At 41.5% G+C, this 21736-nt stretch overlaps 1 protein-coding gene across 4 annotated transcripts in view; it reads right to left on the minus strand.

The window, feature by feature from the left end:
* PLXNB2 (plexin B2) overlaps nt 1–21736 on the minus strand; it is a 255250-nt gene that overhangs the window by 125914 nt on the left and 107600 nt on the right. Inside the window, exon 1 of one of the 4 annotated variants that reach the window (XM_082062719.1) lies at nt 17861–18464. The exons of the other annotated variants lie outside the window; for them this stretch is intronic. The gene's annotated coding sequence lies outside the window, so the exon portion shown is untranslated. Of the gene's footprint in view, nt 1–17860; nt 18465–21736 lie in introns of those variants that run through there. 4 annotated transcript variants of the gene reach the window in all.

Genomic DNA, 21736 nt, shown 5'->3' on the forward strand with positions numbered 1-21736 from the left:
CTTCCTGCGTGCTCTGTTACCAGCTCCTCTGCTTGAGGCAACAACAGGGATATTTATACATTGTGAAAACACTGACTTTGCAACACATTTCTGCTCCAAATGGGAGCCTCACCTGCCCTCCCTCTTCTCCTTCCCTCATTACATTACTCTCGCTGCACTTCCTTTTTGGTGCTTTTCCCCATAGCCTTCTCCTTTATGTCCTGTCTGCTGAAAACAGACAGTGCAGCCAGTATCATCAGACTTGAACTTTCTACCTCCGGACATTAGCCAACTCAAAGAACTAGACAAAACAAGCTGTCCCATTTCTAGACATTGTGCACTGATTTCAGAATCAAAACCCCTTCTGGTCACAAATGATAAACGATGCGACTTCCGCTGTCATAAATGATGCAACTTTCTCCAAACAAAGCTGAGCCAACTGTGTCGTGCAAAGCCTGCCTTGCCTTGCCCGGGACTGGGTAAAGTACAGCCACTAAACTCATCTGCAGGTCTGAAGGCAGCCGGGGCTCTGCAGTGTCCCAGAAGAGGTGTACCATTTGCCTAGTGTTGTTTATGGCTAATCGCTCCTGCCTCTAATACTAAAGCAGTTATGTGGCTTACAGGAGCAGTTTGTCACTGCTAACCAGGGAGTACATGCCCCACATCGCAGGGCACAGTGGGGACAGCCTTAGAGAAACTGGACTCCAGTTCACACCCGTGCAAGCAGCCAGACCCATCCCGCCCTGATGTCCCCATCGTGCTGAGCACAGCAGCAAGGCAGGGTGGCCAGTTCCCAAGACCAGGCACTCGTCAGTGGCTGAGAACAGGCTTCTCTTTCACATCATTTAAAAATGGGAAATCACATTTATACAGATCCAGCCTCCAGGTTAGCTTAATTTGTTTCATTGAGAATGTGAAACACATACAATCTTGCTAGACATGCCATTTGTAGAGCTGGGATTAAATCCTGATCGCTTTGCAAACGAGATGTGAAATGCAGAGATGCACACGGTTTAACTCCTTGGATCTTCACACTCTTTTGCTCCTTACTGAAAGGGAACATTGTTGTCTCACAGGAATTCACTTTGCAGGATGGGAAGTACCTCTTAGGGTACTGGAAATGAAGGATTTGCCATTCTTGGAATGACCTGCTTTCTTTACATCTCCTCTGCTTATTGAGTCAAAACTTCTGCGCTCTTTCCCATTCTATGTGTTCCACCAACACACACTGCCAGCAACCCATTAGCACATACTTTTCATATCTTTTGAACAGATGGAAGTTTTGAGATGAATTACACTCAGTTTCACAGTCAACCCGTCCCAGGCACAGTGTTATCACCACAGACAAAAGAGCCCATAGATATGCTTCATATGCCCGTAAAAGTTTGCTCCACCTTTGCACTGATAAAGTACTTAATGGGCAACTCGGTGGCTTAAATATTCCCCAAACAAGGCAGACTTTTTAAAAAGCAGCACTTGCTCACTCTAAGGCAAAAAATGATCTTCTGAGAAATGGTCTCTGCTTTGCAGCATTTGGGCCTCAGTGGCTGCAGAAGCGTGAACTGGAATTGATGCCAGAAAGGTAACACCGTGGTCTTCCTGGAATGAAGCCTATTACTTTTGCAGTTCATGCCTAAAAAGCGCTTGACATATTATGGTCTGGAACATGCCTGTGGTCATAAACTAGTCAGTTTTGATTGCTGGGTGTAGACAGTAACCAGGTAACTAGAAACAAGGAGTTTTGCCTGTAATTATGGAGTGTTATCGTGTAATGAGATCCTGGGTCAACGTGACGGTTTTTGCCCCTCTGTAAAGAAAGTTGCAGTTTTTCTCTGTAGTTCTCTCTGCAGAAAGAGCACGTCAGACCCAGCTGCGATGCAGCCTTGGTGTGGGACATACAGCACCCCAAGGCAAAGCCATCTCTAATTGTCACGCCTATCTGCCCAGCTCACCTCTGAACTCACAGAACAAAAGAAAGCATTAATCCACATCTTTAAGAACTCAACAGTCATTTAAGCAGAAGGTCAGGTACCTAATGGGCTGTCAAGTTCAGGCTGTCTACCCGTCTGTCTTCCTGGCTCCCCCAGTTCCCAGGCCTTGACTGATGGTCCTCGGCAGCTGGGCACTTTGTTTTCCTGCCAAAGCACCGTGAAGGCCTCACTAGAGGCAACTGCTTTGCAAATTTAAGTTGGGATGACATATTCTGGCTTCATTGAAGAAGAGAAGAAAAAAAAAGCGGCCACGAAAAGGTGCACGGCAAGGCCTGAGAAATATCTTAAGCATGCTATTTGTTCCTGTATCACTGGCAAACTTCAACAGAATATAAACATACTTTCAGATGTCTGTGTTGTGGTTTTTGATCCAAAAGTTACTATGATTGCAGTTGGTTTAGGATACCTCTCAGTAAGGATGATTGTGCATAAATGCCTCGTGGCACTGATAAAGGTAGCGTGGATGGTTGTACACATCTCCCAGATATTTTCAGTGCCACAGGTTATAGAATGACCTTGAAAACTACAGCCCGGAGTGCAGAAACATTGCTACAGCTCCTAGAAATTTCCAGGAGGTACACAACAAGGAGGGAGCCCCTTCCAGATTCCCCGGGACACGGCCTGCTGCGCATACTTGCTTTTGAAAAAAAACCTCGTAAAACCAAAACATTTTTTTCCAAACAGATCACAGGTCACGTAAGCTTCCCAAGGGATATATTGGTTACAGATGTTTTCGTGTAATAAAATATTCCACTCAACTGCAGTATTTCTAACTGATAATGCTAAAACTAAATTACCCTTGGCTAATGGTTATGTCCCCAATGTACTCCTTACCATAGTAAACACTGGCTCATTTGTTACCATTTAGCCAACGTAATATTTAATTTTTTTATAAGTGCACACCACAATGTGTTTGCAAGAACTGAAACATAAGTTTGAACTTTTAAAAAATATAGGCTTAAAATTCAATTTTTTGCATATTTGTAGAATTAATGGTATCTTTAAGTTTCAGCATTATCATATCACTTTGCATTTAAAAGTGATCTCATTTTTAAACATGAGTAATTTTAATAAATTTGCAAGATTTCACTCAAACTTGGAATTATTAACAACAAAAAAATCACTCCTTGATTATTTGAATGATACATTCAATTTGCTATCCTCCTGGCAGAGTTGTTAGGAAAGGTGATTCTGATGGTATCTCTAAAATTATTAAATAGTTAAAAATAAAAATATTTTTTTTTAAAAGGAGGTGATTTTCTGTTTTCAAAATATGTGTACGATATAGCACTAACAAGGCCAACTAGGAAAAAGAAAAAAAAAATTAAAAAAAAGGAAACTTAACTCATCTTCTACTGTGGCAAGGAGCCTCCCTCTAAGCAGGGAGGTTTGTGCTGCTGCACTGTACTATGTCTCTATGAAAACTAACACCTCCACATTTTTATTTAAAAGATTAGAGCACCAGGCTCAAAACACCTATTCCTCTTTGCTCTCCACACTGGATGATCAGGATCACCCCTGCTCAGATTTCAAATCCTGCCATTAAGAACAATAGAACAAAGTGACTCTTGAGGCAATATCACTGTTTCTATGTTGACACTTCAAGAATGAAGTCAACTTGTTTTAATTAAGTTTTATGAAGACTGGAAATGTAGCAGCAGCAGAGCATTCTCTGCTGAGGGAGAGGTAAGCTACTTTAGCACAACTGGCATTATATTAAAAGTAGAACTTGTCCATTTTTAAGAAAAAGTGGAAGTTATTAAAACTTGGAAGTAGGATGTTTTAGGCTAGATCAAAAAAGTGTTATTCTCCAAACTCTACAATGCCACAATCCAAGTATTCACTACTTTAATGACAATGTTTAATGTTTAACATCAGTAAAAGGTTGTATCCTTTTTGAGGTAACTGTAATCACCAAATGTACGCTTGTGCTCCGTAATTTAAGGCAACATCATTCTGTGTTGCTATGTTGATGAGACGCATGCTTTAAAGACTCACTATGGGGGGAAAAAATGGAAAGAAGAACCTCAGCAATCCAACTGAAAGGATAGTTCAGTCTTCAGCAAACCACTCAGGAAAAATGTTGTACAGATCAATGGAGATGCTTTCTAAGTACAATAGGGGTAGATGTGACCTAAATGGCTACATATAATTTTTGGAAGAGGTGGACTTTGTTTGGTTGCAAGTAATGCACCAGAGGACATTTCTAGCGTAGTCCTGCTAGTTTGCCCATCACTCTACATCTCATCATCATATTTGATTAGCGGTATATTTATTCTGGAGCTAATGTGGTAATCAAGATTGACAGCATATATGGGAGGCAATAAAGCTTCTCTGCTGGCTCCGGCATTCGGGAGGGAGTCATCGAGCACACCAAACAGTAAGCACCAGCCCTGCTCTCACGGCTAAGGACAATATCCAGGACAGGAATGAAGCACTCCATTGTGACCAGTCTCTGAAAAAAGTGCAAGCCAGTTTTTATGAGCAGATACTCACACAGAAAACAGAAGCCAAATCTGCTGATCTTTTAAAATTTGTAGGTGCTTTAGCAGTTTTTAGGGTGGTATGACTAAGCATCAGTGACTTGAAAACACAAAACAAATCTTGCAAACTCAAATGCACCTTTCCTCTTCCCTTAAATAGCCTCTAGAATGGTAACCACCAGCAACATGCAGATATAAGTCCTTTGAGATCTGCATACTGGGAAAAGGACCAGCTTTCTGGAATCAAAATCACCTGGACTCAGCAGCAGACCTGATCTGCCAGGGCTGCCCTAGGGGCCGCGTTCCTGCCGGTCAGCAGGACACTGCCCGTCAAGCACTCACTACCCCAGAGCCTTCCACCACCTTCCCTTTCCCTTCATTATTTTTGCTGGCTGCCACAAAACCTCCTCAGCTAGCTGACTCTGCTCCCTGGGTAGCAAATCCCTATTTGTTTTAGTGCACGTATAATGTGGGTGGCATCGAAAAGCACAAATACACAAACCTTGAAGCTCAGCTACGGTAGGAGAGGTAAGCAAAGCAAAGCTCTCGAGAGATTCTGAGACTCCTGACACACATATGAATGTACAGTTTGCAGGGGAAAAAAATATTATTTTGAATTAATTTTTGGTATGTTTTGTGATGTCTCTGCCTTGCCCCAGAAAGCATAGCTAAGATGACCAACAATGTCATTTGTATATTGCTCATCTGTCTCCCTTCCCCAGCCCCTTTATCTACACAGTCAATATAATATCCAAAAACACAGGCTGGCTTCCCTGAATGTTTCACTTTTCAAATAAATGCCTAATTAATTAATCCTTTATTTTAAACCATCACATGCAGCAAAATGCTCCAATTAAAAATGGAATGTCTACTAATTTAAGCCCAAAGGTTCTGTTAAGGCAGGTTTCACAAATCCTAAAAATAGAAATGCATTCATAATTTTTTCCTCACTTTAATTAGGCTTTTTTTTTGGCTCAAATTTAAATATCCCTCTGCAGTATCTTCAACTGCATTGCAGTAGTAGGAACGCCACACACAACACAAGAACGGAAAGAAGATCACTCGTCTTTTTAATTCTTCCACTCAGAGAGGAGTGTAAAGTGGAGGCATCCCACAAAATAGAAGTGTCGCAATTAAATAGGAGAGACTTAAGAAAGATGGGACTCCCAGAACCGAATGAAATTTGCGGTTGATTTGTGTATAGAGAGATCTTGGTCCTTCTCTAATCTATCGTCTTAAGTGAGGTGGAAGAACATAGCATTGTGGCAGTCAAGGTGAAAGTGATGTGACTAATGGTCTAGCAGCCAGACTAAGGGCAAGTCGGTTCAGAGCTAGTTGAAAAATATGCTCTATGGGGCTCTTTGAACGACAGTACTTATAGCAGCCACAGAATGCAAGGTCATGCTTCTTCAAATACAGGTTAAACTTGCAGCATAGTGAACTAATCTGGAAAGCAGCAACTTGAAGAATGACTTCAGGGCCACGGTGAACCGCAGCTAAAACTCTGGCAGGGATGCAGTGGCTAAGACGATTAATGAGATCTTTCAATACATGAGCTAGGGGAAGACACAAAGCAGAAAACATAACTGTAGCACTTCAGAGGAGCATTATTAGGAACAGATGAAGTTGAGGTTATCCAGGGCAATGGGGTAGAAAGTAGAACAACACTAAGTGGTAGTCACAGGCCTGCTGCCTGCTTTGCCTATGGCAGAGCCGAGCTTTGACCTGCTAATTCTGACAGAAATGGTGATGGGAGAAGAGGCGGGATCCAGCTGTTCCCAGCCCTGACCACACTCGCCCTCTTCCTTCCCTCTTCCACAGTTGGGGTAATGAGCCCAAATCTTCAGGGCGAACTCATTTTACCCTCAGTCCTGGAGTGGCAAAAGTTCAGTTTCTCTGACATTGCTGAGATGCCTGGGACTGGTTCTGTCACTTCATCCAGTATTACTGACACGATTACAAGCAGACACGGCCATGCCTGGTGTCCACACTGCACAAAAGATGTTGACAAATTGGAAAGGAATCAGGATGGAGCTGCAAGAAGGATTCAGAGTCAGGAAAATATGCCCTAAAGCAAGAGCCAGAAGTAATTCAGTCTATTTAGTTTCACAGAGAGAAAGTTCAGAATGGCTTGATCACAGTCCATAAATACTTACATTAGTGAGAGACATTTAATACAGGGCATAATAAAATACAGAGCTGAAAAATGGAACTTTGAGGTAAAATTCAGGCTAAAATTTAGGGGAAGTGTTAGAAATGAATGCAATTAAGTCACTGGAACCTTTTACATTTGCACACAGTAAATTTCCCGTGAACTAAAGTCTTTTAAAAAATTGAGATTGGATGTCTTTTTAAAATGATATTATCAAGCTTGAGCAGAACTTGCAGGCTGACTGAAGTAGTGAATTTGTACAAGTGCATGACACTATAACTGAGTAACCTAGATGATCATAATGTTATAAAACCCATGAGCATATATTTATTTCTTGAGCGTGCCTACAAAATCCAACTTTTCCTGTGTCTGCTTTAAATGAATACACCAGCTTTGCTGAACCCAGTCTGAACTTCTAACTTGAGCCTTCTGCTGCAGAAGTGATACATGTCCAGTTCTTCTCTCTTCAGACACTATGAAGAAGGAACCCAAATACGTGAGACTGAGCACAAGTGAATGCAGTGAATTTGAAGAAGAGGTCTATGAGCTTTCAAGCAGCTCGCCTAATCCAGAAGCCTGAAAACATCAATGTGCTTTCCAGGGGCATTTCCAAGCAACCTTGGATTGTTACAGTACATGGGATTAGACGGACGGCAGATGCTCACCAGCTAGAGCTCCTTGACCCCAGCCAACCCAGTTATGCTAAGCAGAACAGTACTGAAGGTATCTTGGTATTTAAACACTTCTAGGCCATCAAATAGGTAAATAATTTCACCAGGAGCGCAACACAGAACTGGGCAAAGCAGAATAGTCTGGATATATCCGGATTTAAGCTAGTTAAGTCACATACCTTTGGAATCCACTGCAAAATTACCACATGCTTTAGTTTAATAAAGGTGTCAACGTCTCATGAGTGATATTATGCCATGGCAGCATTTCCTAGCAAAGCGAGAGCTTCAGAAATTACGCCTTTATGTGGAAAGAAGACAGATTTAAAAAAGGCACATTCTCCCCACTCCTCTGCCGAATTGTTTGCAAAAACTGTAGTCCGTCCTTCTCTCTACCACCACAAAGAAGCATTTAATGTTTTTATGATCTCAGGATGGAAACATATTAATCAGAAACAGCAGCAACAAATTCTTTTTCTTCTCGAATCTGTGTGGCATTAAGTATAATTACATAAATAACTGGAATGGCAGAAACAGACAATTGCTGGCTTTGTATGGGTATTGGAAAAGATTATACTGTTTTTATCATGTCTCTCAAATAATGAGTATCTTCCAAGTCTACTGTCAAGGAGACTGCTTGCTGCTTTAATGCTGATATGAAAATAATCTTGTAAGAATACTGAGAGAGGGTCTTTCCACATACTTTTCACTAGGGAAGATTACTTAAATAAACCATTTAACCTACTATTAACCTAAAACCTAGTTACATAAATGTTTTAAAAATTACTTATCCATCTTGAGTAGATAAAAGTAATCTAGTGAAGTCGAGGATAACATAGGAAGTCCCTTAATAATGGCTGCATTCTCTGCAGCCTCTATTAGCATATGGTTTTTCTGCTGGCAAAGCAGATACAAATGAACTGCAAGAACACAGGCACAGGATAGCTCTTCCCTCTTTGTAAAGGACTGGAAAGAGACAGATACGCATAAAGGAAGAGTGAAAACCTGCAAAGAGCTCTTACAAGGGGAACCTCAACTATTTTTTCTCCATTTTTTCCATTGTAAACAGTGCTATGCCTTCTTTTAAAAAACAATAGTACAAATTATTGGAAGTAGAATATGGAGGATGTGTCTACCAATACCTGAGCTAAGGTCATCCCGAAGTCAACAAAAAACAAGTGCATAAAACACTTGCTCCAGATTGCTTAACAAATGCTCAAAAGCAACTGAGACAAATTATACCCAATTCAATGCGTTAGAGATATAAAGTGTTACAGGCATCCTCCTACACTGTAAGCAAAGAGTAAAGCGTATTCATCAGGCCTAATGAAGGCTATCCCAACAAGACAGACGGAGGCGTCATCTACCAAAAGTCCCTGATCTCTAACGTCCTGGGTTTGTTGGCAGTGGGAGTGAATGCTCCGCTCCATGCTGTGTAATGAGAAAAGCCTCCTGGGCATCTCAACTCTCCTCCCCTGCAATCAGGGCGGTGATGCCAGATGTAAGTTTGGAAGTCTTCAGCATTTCGTCTGACAACATAAATGTTATGTTTTTTCATGAACCAAACCAGTCATCTGCTCCGCTGCACGCTTTCGCCACCTGCTTATATTGGGCATGTAGGATGGGATGCTTGTGTTTCAGTGACTGGAGCTGGCACATACATGAAGCTTTAACTACTACAGTATTATCAAAATCTTGTTTTTTTTTTTTGCCAAACAGATCACACTGTCAACATTCTCCTTCCTCATTTTAAGGAAACAGCACTTTCTCTGCAGACCTGAACAGCAACCATGCATCCCACCGCAGCGTGCTGGAAATAGTTTGGAACTGGTAACTCTGTCCATGCAACTCCCAAGGGCTGCAGCTGCCCCAGGAGGTGTTTCCTGGCCGCAAACCTGCCCAAATGCTGCAGCGCTGAAGCCGGATACCATTTTTTCCACACAGGCAGATCATTTTCCCTTCTACTTCCTTTGGAAAGGTTGTATCTTTTCAAAACAACCTCATTAATAAAGTCGTAATCTCACCAGCCACATATATTTCCTCCTCCTGAAGTGTTAAAAGAAAAAACAAACCAGCTCTTGATACTTCTGTCAATAAAGAGCACACTCAGGATCAAAGGAATAAAAATGCTAATTATGGTGCACTCTGTAACACCTCTCTCCTGAGCCAAGTGCTCTGATTAAGTTAACCATGGTGCTAATTATAATAGTGTTTAGCACAGCTGGGGCCAAAGAAAAGCCACCTTCTACCAGAGCATATTTACCGGCCTCAGAACAAGATCAAGCATATTTATACCATAATAGGAACTTGCCTACGATCCACATAACATCCATTGCTCATTTTAAATACTCAAAACCATGTTCAGTTTCTTTTATCATTTAAAAAAAACCCCAAACAAACAAACTTTTTTTGTCATGAACAAAATGCTGGAGCCAAAAGCTTGTTGCCCAGAAATTAAGTTAGTAGCTCCTAAGGGAACATACAGCAAGATGACACATCTTTGCAATTTAAAGGGGAGCCCACTCTTCTGCCCTTTCTCAGTCAATACCGCATGTTAAGCATGCCGGTGATGAGAAAGGAAGGCCACTGTACTCTCTACTTTCATTTAAAATGGAATGAAGTAGCACGCAATTACTGGCAAAACCACTTGCCACATTTCAGCAGCACCTTTGGATGGAGAATAGAGGTGATAGTACTGGTGAAAAATGATGGTTAAGTTTAAGTGAAAGTTAATCCCACCGATTCCGTGGAGGAGAGAAAAATATAATAAATCAATAAATCCCTGCAGCTCAGAAAATTGTATCTTCGGTGGATGCTTACAATCCTTGTTGCACATAGAATAATTGGAAGAGGTTTTTAAATGGTTATGTAGTTATAACTGTATCTTTCATTCATCGCTTCCCTCCTTGAAGACCTCATCAGCGTTTACTGGCAGTACCTTCCTGTGCACCTGCTTGAAGGATGAGCACTGTGTTCCACGAAGGAGCTAAAAGGTAAGAAAATTACCTTCACTTCAGTATCACGGCTCAAAATGGCTCGTTTGTACTTACTCAGCCTCCCTGAGTCTTTGAGTAGCAGCAGATGAGCAGTCTCTTTTTCAACATGAATTCAATAATTAACTCTGAGTTAAACAAGTCATCTAAACACAACACTGCAACTAATGCTCCTGAGTGGATATGTACTTTACAAATTCCAGGTGTGTTCGAAGTTCTCCTGTTTCACTGCACTGATCCAGCAGTCACCAACACCCATGGTATGAGGAAAATTCCCCTTCACTTCTCATGTACTGCATTGGCTCACTTAATTATACACACACATATATATGAATAAATACAGTGCTGGTTTATGTAAATTGATAATCTTCATCTCAAGTCCTTACTGCTTTGATAGGCTGGTAAAGGTTTAAGTGGCTTTAATCCACTGTCTGGGCAAAGAGGTTTATTACTGCTCTGATCTTGACAAGAGGAGAGATTCCTCAGAGGGAAAACCCAATATACTGACTGAGCTGTTAGAGAAGGTCAAAAACCTGGAAACAGCACCCCTTGGAAGGGTGAAGACTACTGATACTGATACTGTTGTCAGTATCATTATCAGGAAAGTAAATGTCATAGCACGGTTTGAGTTGGAAGGGAACTGAAAGACCATCTAGTTCCACTCCCCTGCCATGGGCAGGGACACCTTTCACTAGACCACGTTGTTTAAAGCACCATCCGACCTGGCCTTGAACATTTCCAGGGATGGGGCATCCACAGCTTCCCTGGGCAGCCTGTTGATGTGCCTCACCACCCTCATGGTGAAGAATTTCTTCCTTTTATCCAATCTAAATCTACTCTTTTAGAAATGGTTTTAAGGTAATAGCCTTCATAAAAATTCCCTCTCTGAAGTACTGAAATGCTGCTATAAGGTGTCCCCAGAGCCTTCTCTTCTCCAGGCTGAACAACCCCAGCTCTCTCAGCCTGTCCCTCACAGGAAAGATGCTTCTCCAGTCCTCTGCTTGTCTTCCTTGGACTCACTCCATCAGGTCCATCTCCTTCTTATGCTGGTGCCCCAGAGTTGGACAGAGTACTGCAGGTGGGGTCTCACAACAGTGGAGTGGAGGGAGAGAATTGCCTCTGTTTTTTTACTGATATCCTTGGATGTGTGACCACTTAACTGGGTACAATCCCATATGCTTCCTGCCTTCCCGGGAGTCTCAGATCCTTCTAGATGTGGCTGCTTCACTGCAGAACCTTGCTCTGCTTGCCTCTCATGGATGGGAGATGGGCATGGCAGGAAAAACCGGGAAATGTCTCATCCTCTTCCAGTCCCTCCCTCTCCCAGCTGCTAATGGGCAATATCCAAGCTCCATGGAAAGAATCACAGTATTGCAGGGTGTAAGCAGAGACTACAGCTGGTGAAGAGTGCTGCGTAACTCTGGTCATTTGGCTGTTAGGGTACTACTCATTCCTGCACACACAATACTACTTCATATTGTGTATATTTTTCTCTGCTTACGTAAGCTCAAACATTACTTCTTATTTACTGTTTGCATTTCACACCCAATTCATTTCCACCCTATGCATGCATACTTCCAGAACAGGTAGAGAAAAGATTATGCAGTAGATACTAATGTACCATGCTGATGTGCATAATAGGGGAAAAAATGGCCAAATAATAAAGGAAGCAGAAAACTAAATTGTGTACTATAACATTAAGACAGATTGCTTCCTGGGAGCACTTTATATGGGTGTTTGCATTGCCTACACCCAAAGCGCTCAGGAATTACAGGTCACATCCTGCTGCTACCTCTCCTGTAATGCATTCCAAAGCACAGCAAAGAACCTGTCAGTAGAAAATGCAAAGCGAGCAAACAGATCTGCCTAATTTCTTTTTCTTGAGTTTTATTGCAAGGGCTTTTTGACTGAGAAAGAAATGTTGCTGTGAAAATCAGCACTGTTATATACTATCTAATTATCTCTATTTATCATGAAGCAATCAGAGGAGCTATTAAAGCATGGTCACCAAAATATTTGGATTTGTCTGAGTTTTAGAATATTAGTTACACAAACTTTAACTCTTGAAATAATAGCGGTTAATGATGTGCTTCACTTGGGAGTTAAACACTTACAGTAAAAAGCTGATGTCTGACAAACTGAAAGTAATTTCACATTGAAGTAAATTAAATGGATTTCCCAGATGTTGCTATACGAAGAGACTAGAGGAGGTGAAATAAAAGTCGCTGCTGATGCATTCAGACACTTACCATAAAGTTCCCAAGAAGGAAACATTTTAAAAAGTAACTACGAAGAAAAGATAAATCAGAGGTGGGATGTTTACAATCCCACTGACAGTCTTCATCTGAGCATCTGGTGGCTCTGGGTCATTTCACAGGGAATGGTCCACATTTGTGTATGGGACGTGCTCGTAAACACTAGAGTGAAATCAGTCTTGTTCAAAGGGTGTTGAGTAGTCAGAAGGAGCTGCTCCTCACTTCCAGGTGAGGTGAAAGAAGATTTAAAACAAGATTTGCAGGCCTATCTTTAATACTAGTTAGTTTTCAGTACTTTGCTGTGGCAGATCTCAAAGTACACATAGGATTTGGAAATCCCAACCTCTCCCTTTAAAGCAGGTTTTCCGGTACATATAAATATACAGAAGTGACTTGGACAAACATCAAAAGCTAGCAGCATCCTTGCATGAAAACCCTCAGGAATAACTTCCTTCCCTTCTTACCCAATTATTGCCACTCCACTGGAACATCATATCCTTCTACTATATCCCAAATCGAGTAAAGAGCCCTCAAGTTTAGGAGCATAGGGAGGAACAAAAGTTTCCAGTCCCCCCTCTTTGTTACTATAATAGATCCCCAAGAAGCTCATATGCTCACCTCTCTATCAGTTGCAGAAGGAAGCCCATACACCAAATGCATTATACTACCTACAGACCAGCCAAGAGTGTTCTTCCTCTCAGGGTGATCACCTGTTTTCCATATTCTCTACACTTCTCCATATTCTCTGCACTCTCAGTGGTTTTCTCATCCAGCTCTTCATCTAGATTCCGAGAGGTATTTAGGTTAATATTCCTTCTAAACGCTGGAGATGTGGAAGAAAGAAAACGCTCTCCATATTTGACTCCAGTCTTTGGTATCACTCACAGATGAGGATTTTACACTATTGATTCACAAGACGTGTTCATATCAGAATAACAAAGCTGCTTATGCTCACCTATTTTGTAAATGTTGCCATCACCTTTTTCTTAGGCCCTCTTTTTTTTTTTTTGCATGTTTCACTGAACTATTATCCAATAAAATAGAAAAATTATTTTCTTAAAAGCAGCGATTATGTCAAGTTCATCCTCTTACAAAGATTACAGATTTTCTACAGTTTACTTGGAAATCTGGTTTAAAGCAAAACAGATGTCAGCTTTTCACATTAGACTAACAAAAGCATCTATTCACTTCTTGTATGGTGACCAAGGCAATATCTCAGAGGACAAAAAAGAAAAAAAAAAAGAGAGAGAGAAATATACTTGAAAAGTACAAGAAGTGGGTCCAATTCCAGAAAAAACAAAAACAAACCCTAAAGTCTATAAGGGAGCACCATGGAAGACATAATAGTTATAAAATCCCAATCCAACAAACATCTTCGATAGTCATGTAAAAAGCTCAATATTTTGTCTAGACAGCTACTGCTGCAACACTAACTTCAGATTCTTGGGACACACCAATTTTATTCTCTCAGCATTTGAAAGATGTGTAACTTTATAGACTTGGTAGCTACAGATAGAGCATAATAAAATAGATTCTAGACTTCAGATGTATATTTCAAAATGTTTTGGTAGGCAGGTTGACAATCTGCTCTATAAATACCTTTCCTATGTTTCGCACTCTTGCTTTGGGTATGCCCCATGGTGGAACAGCTGAGTGGCAATGCTGGAATATTACACTATGCCCTCTCTTTAACTGCAAGAAAAAAAAAAACACAACTCTGACTAACTCTCCCATTTTTTAAATATATAAGGCAGTGAGAGAAAACGATCACAAATGAAGCCTTCACCAACACCTCCAACTCCATAAATATCCACAATCCTGGCTGGTATTGCAGGCCCCTCCTGTGAGTCCCAGCTGCAGGCCAATACTCATTTGTTCCTCATTGCTGAAGCATTAATGCTAATTACTGGACTTTGCAACTAACCGTATCATGCAGAAGTGGGTCACTTCAGTGTTCCACAGAGGGATGGAGGGAAGCAGCCAAAAACCTCCATTCTGCCACCCCCTTTCTCTTCAAGATTTCAGAAACATGCTTTGTATCAAAGGACTGAAAATTCATACAAATTGAAAATAACCGCTTTGGCCCACTTCGTAAGAAAAGCTAACCAAGTAACAGTGGGTACACCAGCACTTTCTCCACAGTTCCCTCTTAAAGTGTTTTGTCAATGAAAGAAACCACGTCATTTACAAATATTTCATTCCAGTTCAGTACAACAGACACATGCCATTTTCCCTAATACTGCCTGAAGCTGAAAAAGGAGTGTTTTTGAACAGGAGGAACACACACAAACATGCAGAAAAGTAGTAAGACATAGGACTACAAGATTCCTAAAACATTTCACAATACTATGAATCATTTTGTTATTCTCGAAATATGCAACACTGGTTGTAAAGGTGATTCACTCTTAGTGATCATTTGAAGTGCCAGTGCTCAACAAATTTAAGTCATATCAAAATACTATTTTTTGACATTTTAAAGCTCTCAAAAAGAGAAGACCCCACACATACCCACTTAGGATAATGATGTTACTGTACAGTCTCCTCCTCACTGTCATAATTTTTAAGGGAGGAGAAAAATCCCAAAGGAAGGCAGCATTAAGCAAAACTGAAACCCACAAGTATGTTTTTTTTAACAGGAATTTTTCTTTTTGCTTGGGTACATATGCATTCCCTTTCATATTCCTTTCTGAAAGCTGCTATGAACACACCACCGTGCTGGATGACAAGGTGACCTTTCCTTGGTGAAAGGAAACAAGAAAATTTTGGTCTCTGGTAACAAGACCTAGAAATGCATTTCCTTGCTTTTGGTAGGCCATACAAAGTTCACACACATATAGGAAGGACATTACTTTCAGATAACAGAAAAAAGAAGGAAAGCAAGAACAAAAACTTAAGACTTCAGTGAAAACTTCAGTCTGAACAAACAAGTGACTCATTTTTACCTCCGAAAAGGTTAAGGTCACCAGAGTAGTACTCACAATTTCTTACCACGGGGACAAAAGAATACACCACAAAGCCAGTAGCGCATGTATCACAACTGGCAGCTGGCTTGGAAATGCTCGAGTTCAATTGACGATGAAGAATGAATTACCCTTATGTTTGAACAAAAAAAAAAAACCACCCCAACCTGATCTCACCAGGCCAGAAGCACAACCACATTCCAGGCGTGATGTGTGACAGCACAGAGAAAGCTAGTTTCAATTTATTCTGCACATTTGAGCACACACAAAAGCCTATATGGTTCTCATTAAAATAAAAGATATCTCCAGACTTCCAAAAGAGCACAGAGTGATATAGGTTCTCACCCTCAAGCAGAAGAGATAACTTATCCTCCTGTTTGTTGCCCTTCCTTCTGGATCCAGGATTCAAGTTACCTATACTATTTTCATATCGATAAACAACCACCAGTGGATTAAAGATCTTCCCCCTTTTCCTTCCTCTCTCTTTTTTTTTTTAAATGGAAATTTCTTTGACAAAGAACAACAAAGCGTTCTCTCTGAAAGAAAGAGCACTGCTGATACACACCACTTTCAGCACGGACATTCAGATGCAACTCCGCAGAGTTTACTTAGATTAGTTTAACAATGTTCTCAAAAAGGAGCTATAAACCTTTCATGAAGGGTAGCTTTAGTGGTGCAAGAGGTTTAACAAGCTCATTCATTAGTGACCGGTGTCTTTGGGGTGCTCCTTTGGTGGGCCTTCAAGGAGCAGGTGTTCCTGCCACAGCTTTTCTCCCCGCGTTACACCGTGTCTGGCGCCTTGGCCTTGCGTGCCCGGCCAGCCAGCGAGCTGGGTGCACCCGCCAGACTGCACCCAAGGACAATTATGCACTACAAGGCAGAGGGAACAGAACATCTGACAAAAACCATTTGCAGCATTACCTTTTTCTGCATTCACAAGCTCGCTTTTATGTATATCCGTGTGAAAAAAAGTGATTGCAGTGTAAATGCACGCAAGGCAAATGCGGCATGAGGTGTTTCATCTGGACCTTATTGTGGAACCAATTCTGGCAAAGTGTGAAGAAGAGCTCACAGGACAACCGAGGAGAATATGTATCTATTTAATATAAATTAAGAAAAGACACTGAGAAATTGGAAGAAGGCTACAATTAAGACGACCTAATGTGACCACTTTATTTTGGTGCTTAGGCCCCTCCCTACCCATGCAAGGTTCTCCCAGCTGAAACATCACCATGCCTTGCAGAAGCTGCTGCTTGTGTCTGAGAGACTATTCAACACATTTTGAAATATTATGCAAATAAGTCAGAAGCGGCTGAGAGACAGAATACAATGAATTAAACATAACTGCACAAAATAGAAATCCAGATACAGTCCATGTGCATCAGTTATAGGTGTTTATGGAAGAGAAAGACATCCGCGTTTGTCATGCTGCAGAAAGGATTCTGGATTAAACTGTGATTAAAAGGGAAGCTAAGTGCACATAGCTACTTTAAAATTATGTACTCATAATTTAGGCAAACTATTGTTTTAATTTAATTAAAAGCTAGTCATTTTATTACTTTGCACATAATATGAATCTTGAAGAAAACCCTATGAAATTAATGAAAATTTTGTTTTCTCATTCTATTACCCTCCAGCAAGCTTAATTCAGATGCTATTACTAGGTTTTTGCTGACATATCATCTAAAGGCGGGACAGAAAGGACTGAAAAAAGTGTTTGGCAATAAGCATAATTAGCCCTTGTTAAGTCAGAAACTACCAAGAATTGCACTCCTAAATATTAAAGAGAACATTAACTTAGTAACAAATTTCATCAGGAAGTATTTTAGTGTTTGCAGCCTGCAACAAAATAATTAAGAATAAAACATGCTATAATAATATCAGTTCTTACTGGAATTGCTTTAATGGGTACTTTTTGTTTGTTTCTCTAACAGAAGGATAAATACCTTTAAACTTTGATAGCACTTGAGCGATTTATAAGACTCTCAAAAAAACAACAACAAAAAAACCCCAAAACAAACAAACAAACAAACAACCCCACAACCCACCCACCAACGTAAATGAAAGGAAAGGAAATGCCTAGCTAGAATTTGTCTCGCCACTTAAAACACCGGTTTTACATTAGGAGAGCCAAGAGCGGTGCCAGCAGCCGCATTGCCTCTCATGAACTCCAGAAAATTATTTTGCAAAGTAACGATGTCCTTGCAAGTGACAAAGATGCATTAGGTCTCTCCTCAGGAGTCACATAGGGACTGTACACTCCAGTGATACTATAGGAAATCTATACAGTAAGAGACGGTCTGCCAAAGGCACAGTTTGCAGCAAAACAAACCAAAACTAGAAAATAGAGTAGCAAATGTTAACTAGCAAACAAACTACCTTGGAAGATGTAGGAGAAATACTAAGACTCAGCGCTGACCACAGCAACACAGTTATTCCATCCTGGAGGCTCTGCCCTGGCTCTGTCGTCTTCACCTCCACGTGGGTTACTACAAAAGGCAAGTTGCATTCTGAAAGGTAGCCTTTTTTTTCCTTTTTTTTTTTTTTTTAATGACAGACACAGCATTGCTTTCTTTTCCCCTAGCAAATAGCTCTAAGCTGGAATGCAGAATAAATGTCTCAAAGACTCCTCTGTGCTGGAGGGCTTAGCAGAAACTCAGCAGTCTCAATATAAACCAGATGTGTCACAACAAGTTTTGGGTGGAGAATGTGTTCGCTCAGGGTATGAGGGTGCTGAGAAGGGACTTGACTCTTACAATACAGACAGAGCAACAATTAAGAAAGGCAGGAGTAGGCTCAGAAAAAACTTGTCAACAGAAGGACTCATGCAGCCTTTCTTTAAAGCACCACCATCATTTATTCTTCAATATCTTAACAGGGCCCCAAAGAGATATGCACAGCATTTAGCTTGTGTTAAATACATATTCTTTCAGAACAGTGCAAAGCCAAGAGCCCCAGAGACCTTGAAGCTTTTCCAGAAGGGCAAGCAGGATAAAGTATGAGATGATTTTGCCAGGAAAATGTGGAGTATCTTCAGATTGACTATGATCTTCAAGCTGTTGCGTCCTCCCCAAAACCAGAACACAGAAGCCGAATTTAATGCTGGGTAGATACATCTCACTCACTACATGTAATTCAGAATTATTCTCTTATTACATAGACATGCAAGGCACTTAAAGAGTATATGCCTGCCCCAAGCGATCCAAGAATCTCATCTAGACATAATTAGGAGTTGGCAAGTACTTAGGGAAATTAGTCATTAGTTTGCAAATTCAAACTGCCTTTGGTTTAGTTCACTATTTTTTTTTTCTGCCTTTTGTGGTGAAAGAGCATAGGGATGATGCTGTACAGTAGTAGAAATTTGGAAGTCCCTGCATAGATCATCCCACAATAATTAGTTTTGTTAGGTGATGTAGAAGGAACAAAATGTTTGGGAAAAAACTATTTCTAAAATGAAACAGAAGCAAGCTACAGAAAAGTAGAAGAGCAGAAACACTCGAAACCAAAAAAGCTGGAAATCCAGGGTATAGATAGATGTTAGGAAAGAGGGAGTATGGGAGCAGGGAGAAAGAAACAATTTTTTCTTGTCCCAACCACCAGTTTTGAATTTCAAAATAATATTCAAATGAGCTGCCTTCCAGACAGCGTAATAAGTACGTGGACCCCCCTGTAGCAGACAGCCTCTCCTTCCAAAAACTCTTTGCACACATTTCAGGCCCAAACCACGGAGAACAGTCAATCAGCAAATGAAGACCTCCATCTGAAGGCTAGCATATTAAAAACCCCTCTGTCATATGATGTAAATACAAGCTACAGTAATGCCACTCATGATGCTAAATGAAAACCACTGCTCTGCTGAGCTGCAGGCTGAACTTGACTTTCTTCTCTCAGATGCGTCTATCGGCTCAGCATTACCACATCATCCTACTTTTTTTTCTTTTTGCATAAGAGGGAAGCTTGTAAAAATGCTAGAGGATGTCTGACGTTTCTAGGAGAGACCTGTGGTTTCCCACGAGGTCCTGAGGCTCCTATGTGCTGTGGTAACAGCAGCTGCAGCATAAGCTTAAGCAATGCTCTGCTGCTGGCCGGGATCCCTTGGCTGACTCAGTCTGCAGCAGGTCGTAAAACATGGGAGAGTCCACGTGGTGACAGTCAGAGCTTAAAAAAAGGCAGGTATAGCTGTGCTGGGCAATTGGCAGGCAAGCGGCAAACGGCGAGGAGAGCCTGCCAGGAGGAGAAACTCCAGTGCATGCAACATTCCTTAGCTGTTACTTCACCAAGTAGCCAAGACCAGCCCAGTATGATCCGGGCTGGAATGGGGCCAGGTGAGCAGCTACGTGGATATGGCGGATGGAGGAGAAATTGCAGGTCTGGGAACAGCAGCCAGGAGCCTGGGTCAGGGCACTGATGGTGGTGCCGCTGCTCCCCAGGCTGTAGGTTTTGGGAGTCAGTCGAGAAGCAACAGACATGCCCCATCTGTGCCAGACATGGAAGGGTAGGCATTCTGTAACTCCAAGTCAGGCTTCCAGCTAACTTCACCTTTTTTTGTGTCACGCAAGCTATTTATTTGGAAGGGTGATCTGGACGGAAAACAGAGACAGACACTGAAGTGTTTGGCACTGTCAGGCACGTGGGGATATTTCATACATTTCTTAAAGGGTGTGCTCCCTGGCACACACACTGGACAGCCCACAACACTCACACAAAGCCTGATTTTTAGTCCTTATGGCTTCAATTTCCTTGAAAAAAGCTGATCCTGATGCACACTGAAGGATGAGTGAACAAAAACACTGTCGGAGCACGTGAGCTGGGCAAGCAGGAGGAGCACGCCGAGCGCTTTTGGAGAGCTTGCGGTGTTAGGAGCTGTAAAAAGTCACCTCCAAGCAGGTCAGGCACTGTGGCTGGGACATCCACACTCCCTCCCCATGCTCGGGGCACAATGGCAAAGGGAGCAGGGTGAGGGTCCTTGGTGCTCCCAAGAATTGTGGGGCGAGAAGCCCTTTTCAGGTCACCAACACAACCCAAACGACAGAGAGCAAGGGTGTGTGAAAGCACCAGGCAAGTCACCTCTGCCCATGCTCCCCCACATATTACACATGTTTTGAGCAGCTCAGGAGTAATTTATGGATGACTTGGCTGTTCAGACAGATGCATCGTAGGTGCCCTGTAGGCAGCCCAGGAAGGCTGCCTGCTGTTATTCCTGTCCACAGGCAGATGACAATGACATCATTCAGAAGACCCTTTCTGAGGTCAGCTCTGGGAAATGTATTCCCAAAGGATCACTTCAGCAAGGCAAGAGACACTTAGCTGCTGGCTATCTGGGAGGATGACAAACTTCCTAACTAACTTACAAGCACACATCTTCAAGATTTCTTATGAACAAGGCTTGAAGTAAAACTAAAGCTCAAACAACATGAATAATGAATAACAAATGAAAATTACTTGTACTCCTACACTCAGCAGGGCCCAGGGCTTTGACTGAAACTCCCGTTCTTCCTAATACTGCGTTTCTCTTTCTTCTGCTCTGTATCCCAGCACAGGTTACATGGTTTTGCTATGCCCAAGTAGAAACCTGTCCTGAAAGATTGTGCTGCTGTGCGGGGGAGGAGATGGGACCATTTTACAGAGTTTGGAAAGATGAGTGCCAACAGACTACATTAAAGAAATACTGCAGCAAGCCTAAAGAAATACTAGCAATTATATAGGAATTAATACTGTAGTAATTAAAACATATTGGTGCTGGAAACCTGAAACACACGCACACATGGATGGGCACACACAGGGACACACTCTCCAAAAAGCCCATGATAAGACATGCATCTTTGTGACCTGAACCCCACTAGCCGGGGAGTCTGAAAGACCAACAAAAAGAAACATAATAAGTAACACAGATGTCAAGAATGTTGATCTGAAATGTCCTGGAGAGTTTGGTAACACAGTGTTTGATGGCAACTCTTTGTTTGTAGCTTTAAGTTTTAACACAGCTTGAACTGGGTGGACTACTAAAGTTGAAGTAACCACCAGTAAAAGTTCAGGACAGTATATTTGTGCTAAAAGCAACAACTACAAACCGTGTGCACTAGCTTTTTGGCTAAGGGGATTTATTTTCTTATGTGTCTATCACGTTCTGAACAAGAGTAAAACATTGTATTGGGGTTGCACGGACAGGTTTTGATAGTGGGGGGCTACAGAGGTGGCTTCTGTGAGAAGACACTAGAAAAAACTTCTAGAAGCTTCCTTCATGTCTGATAGAGT

This window comes from Streptopelia decaocto (assembly GCF_964273445.1).
Source record: "Streptopelia decaocto genome assembly, chromosome: 1".
Classification (NCBI taxonomy): Eukaryota; Metazoa; Chordata; class Aves; order Columbiformes; family Columbidae; genus Streptopelia; species Streptopelia decaocto.